Here is a 4,502-nt window from a genome sequence, read left to right as displayed (position 1 = left end):
ATGTTACATTTGTATCAAGCTTGCTTCCCCATGCCCTGCTTGCTCTATTTATTCTATTTGCTGGAGCCCTCTTTCTCCAACCCCTGTCCGTATCACCCACTGCCCTCACTAGTGACATCTTTTCTGTAGGTATCCCCTATTTTTATTCTGGCTGCCAGCAGATCTTCTTGTTTTTGAAACTTTCCATCTGTTAATACTTTACATATTACTTTGCCCAGGGCTCAGAAAGCTTTAGGACCAAGAAAGATCCTAAAGGTTCAAGGCTGAGGGGCTTAAGGATGCAAGGTTCAGAGTTGAAGGATGCTCTGGACTAAGAGGTACCCTGAATTCATGGTTCAAAAGTGCAATCAGTCTTAAAGCTCCTATCAGTAAAATGCTCAGTATCCACGGGATAGATAAAATTTTGTGAACTGGGTTAGAACCTTGCAACTTGTTTCTATGAATAAATGTCAAATAAATAAACTTTCAGACCTCTACCTAGTCATCTTGGGGGTACTGTCTGTTGGATATTTAATTTTTTAAAATGTCAATGTAACATTTGTGTAAGCACTAGTTCTCAATTAAACTTGGAGTTATTCTAAAGAGATTCTAGGAATGGTGGCATGTTTAAGTCTTAGGTTCATAAAAAAGTTTTCGTAAGAATCACTGTCATGGGCCATTAAGGCTTTCCACTAATATGAATTGGAACACTCACCTCAGGTGTACTGGGCTCTGGGGTGCAATGGCAAACTCGTGCAGATGTGGTTTCCTCCCTCTTGTCACTTTCAGTTGTTTAGGAGGTACAGACATTAATTAATCTCACAATTAAAAAAAAGTTATAAGTTCAATAAGTCATGTGAAAGAAAGGCACCTGGTGATATGAAAGTGTGTAATGGGAGGATTTAACTTTATCTGGGGAGTGAGGGAAAACAACCTAGGGGAGATGATGATTCACCTGCAACCTACCGGATGAGTGCAGTTGTGACTGTGAAGAAGGAGTCCAAGCAGTATATTCTGGATATAGGATTATACTTTGAGGAAATAAAGGCTAGGTGTTATTAGGGGGAAAAGTATAGTTAAAAATGAGCTGGAGGAAGTGATTAAGAATCACTATGTGTCACCTCTTAGGCCATGTTAGAATTTATTTCTTCTCTTCAGAAAAATAGGATAGTAATACATTTTTGAGAGGTGGGAGAAAGGTCAACAGGATAAGATTATTTTAAATTTTCCATTTTTAAGTATGTTATTCTGGCCATAGTGGAAAAAGGGGATTAGAGAATAGAGAGGTTGACCAGTGAAGGGCTATGGCAGTGATCCAGGAGGGAGATGATGGTAGCTTGGATGAGGGTGGTAGAGAAATATAGTTGTGAGATAGATGTAAAAGGTAAAATTGATGGACTTGAGTTAAATATGGAGTAGTGAGGAAACAGGAGGTGTCAAAAATAACAGGAGTTTCGTGGTGAACATTTGAAAGTTTGGGGATGGATGGGAAGTGTTGAGTTGGATTATGGACATGCAAAGCATCAGACATCCTGATAGATATGCACAAAAGCAGTTAGCTCTACAGATATGGCTCCAATCTGCTCAGGTGTGTGTTTGAGAGTCATTTGTGTTCAGGAGCCACGGATATGGATGAGATCCCTCAGGGACAAAATGTCCCGTGAAGAAGTTGCAGAACTGAGCCTTGAGAACAACAACACTTAATGACCAGTAGGGGGAGGGGGCATCTACAGAGGAAACAGAAAAAATGGTGAGAAATGTAGGAAGAAAACAAGTAGCTGTTGGGTGTGCAGACACAACAACCATAAAAATATGTCTGGCTGTAAATAAGAAAGAGAACTAGCTGGAGACTTTGTGGGGCTGAGACTTTATTTTTTTCAAATAAGAGAGATTTGGACAGTTTAAAAGTCAATTTAGCTTTCAGTCAAGATGGCAGAGTAGTTAAATGCTATGCTTGCCATTTCTCACTACCTCATCAAAATTACAACTAAACTATAGAACAATCATCATTGAGAATTGCCTAAAGTCCAGCTGAACAAAAGTCAACACAACAACAACAGGAGAGCACCCAAAACCCACACAAGAGACACCTCTGGAGTACCCAGCTCAGGTGACAAGGGAGATTGCACCAATGGCCCCACAGGATACTATCTACATAAAGCGACCCTGCCAAGACTGCAAGATGTGGCAGCTCCACCTAATACATAGAAACAAACACAGAGAGGCAGCCAAAATGTAGAGACAAAGAAACATGTCCCAAATGAAAGAATGGAACAAGAAAAAGAACTAAATAAAATGGAGACAAGCAATCTATCAGGTGCAGAGTTAAAAACACTGGTTTTAAGGATACTCAGTGACCTCAGTGAGACCTTCAACAAAGAGACGGGAAACATAAAAATGGAGATAGAAAACATAAAAAAGAACCGGCCAGAAATGAAGAATATGATAACTTAAATAAAGAATTCAGGGGCTTTACTCCAAGGACTGGAGGTTGAAATTTGCATGTCCTCGCCCCTGACAGCGCCATAATGCAGACGTTCTGTGAAGATATTTCTATTAATTGGAGAGCAAACGTTGTGTGTGTCATGCTGTCATTTCTGGAGCGAGGTAAACACATTCACACACACACACACACACACACACACACACAAAAAAGAATTCATTAGAGAGTGTTTGAATGACCCTGAGTGGGGCTTGGCCTGGGAGCTGAGAGACTCTCTAGGCTTCCAGGCCCAGTTCATCAGTGCCAGGACTGGGCTGAGGCTCCGAGGTACCATGAAAAGCTGGTATTCAAGAGATTATGGCATCTGAAACACACAATGTTAAAAAACAAAACTTTTGTAACAATATTGAGGATCATTCCATTGATCTCCCTAGAAAAAGAATCTCTAATTTCACTAATAAGAACATGAAAGAGGTTAAGAAATCTCCAAAACTGTTGGCTGCTTGCATAAATAGAACAGTTGGACAAGCTGTGAAAAGGCCAGAAAAACTACATAAGGTGATCTATCACAGAAAGAAAGTTCATCATCCTTTTCCAAATCTTTGTTACAAAACAAAACAAACAAACAAGAACAGTCCCCTATAAATGGGGGCTGTAACATGACACAGAAAACTAACTGGATGTGCCCAAAAAATTACACAATGATAGTTGAACATATTTCCTTAACTCCAGTGATTCTGATTCTTCACAGACAAAAAAACATCATCAAAATACAATGGATTTTTCCCTGAGGTTTCTAGGACCATGACAGAATGGCACGACTTCTGTTCAGCAAGAATTTGAGATTGAATGTAGCTTTAACTTTCTGAAGAAAGAGAAGTATAAGTGAACGTGTAGCTTATTTGGTGAGGATAGAAGACCTTGGAGTGGCAGTGGATTGCTTCCCTGTGCTCACCAACAGTTTACAGGATGAAAAACAATATATCTTACTTGGCTGCCTCTAGACTGTTGCCTCTAATAAAATCACTACTTAAAAGCAAATTTGAGGGCCGGCCCGGTGGCTTAGGCGGTTGGAGCTCTGTGCTCCTAGCTCCGAGGGCTGCCGGTTCGGTACCCACACGGGCCAGTGGGCTCTCAACCACAAGGTTGCCGGTTCAACTCCTCGAGTCCCTCAAGGGATGGTGGGCTGTGCCCCCTGCAACTAGAAAATGGCAACTGGACCTGGTGCTGAGCTGCGCCCTTCATAGCTAAGACTAAGGGGATGACAACTTGAAGCTGAACAGCACCCTCCGCAACTAAGATTGAAAGGACAACAACTTGACTTGGAGGAAAGGCCTGGAAGTACACACTGTTCCCCAATAAAAAAAAAAAAAAGTTGTGTTCCCCTTCCCCAATAAAAAAAGAAAAAAGCAAATTTGAAGAGTAATAGCTGGTTTAAGCTGGCTTCATGCAGTTGTAAAAAGGGGGTGGTCAGAACTAACATTCAAACAGAAATTATAAATGATGGAAATAATTCAAATTTTAAAACAACAATTAAATGGATTGTGGGAACAAGAAAACCATCTTACTTTGGTTCCAGGATATACTGGGAATATAGCTAAGGATGTAGTTGCTTATTTATTACAGTGGCATTGAGAAACTTCATCTACTAGAGTACTTGGTTATTCAAAACATCCCTGGACTAGATGATTTCCAAAATGTCTCACTGGAGAACTGTGAAGTATGAAAGAAATCGAAACCTTCTCCTTCTTCTTCTTCTTCTTCTTCTTCTTCTTCTTCTTCTTCTTCTTCTTCTTCTTCTTCTTCTTCTTCTTCTCCTCCTCCTCCTCCTCTTCCTCCTCCTTCTCTTCCTCCTCCTCCTCTTCCTCTTCCTCCTCCTCCTCCTCCTTGTTCTCCTTTTTTTTCCCCAGCCACATAATGAAACCACTAACAAAACCCTAACAATCTACTTCACAATGAAGTGGGAAAATATCCGAAAGGAGCAGCTTCAACTTTAAAGAGGGGAAAATGCCCTATGAAGATTGTTTACCTTTTGCTGTATTTCGATTATGTGGTTATTTGGTAACATTGTTTGAGAACT

At 40.5% G+C, this 4,502-nt stretch overlaps 1 pseudogene across 1 annotated transcript; it reads left to right on the top strand.

Annotated features, from left to right (window-relative positions):
• Positions 1–2,779: 2,779 nt before the first annotated feature.
• LOC308487474 (KATNB1-like protein 1) lies at positions 2,780–4,057 on the top strand (annotated as a pseudogene). Its single transcript has 2 exons — positions 2,780–3,474; positions 3,844–4,057. The product of its transcript is annotated as a KATNB1-like protein 1 (transcript).
• The last annotated feature ends 445 nt before the right edge of the window (positions 4,058–4,502 follow it).

The sequence above is a fragment of the Rhinolophus hipposideros genome (genome assembly GCF_964194185.1).
Source record: "Rhinolophus hipposideros genome assembly, chromosome: 19".
In the NCBI taxonomy this organism is placed as follows: domain Eukaryota; kingdom Metazoa; phylum Chordata; class Mammalia; order Chiroptera; family Rhinolophidae; genus Rhinolophus; species Rhinolophus hipposideros.
The sequence above is the reverse complement of the archived record's forward strand: the minus strand, read 5'-3'. Positions and strand labels throughout refer to the sequence as shown.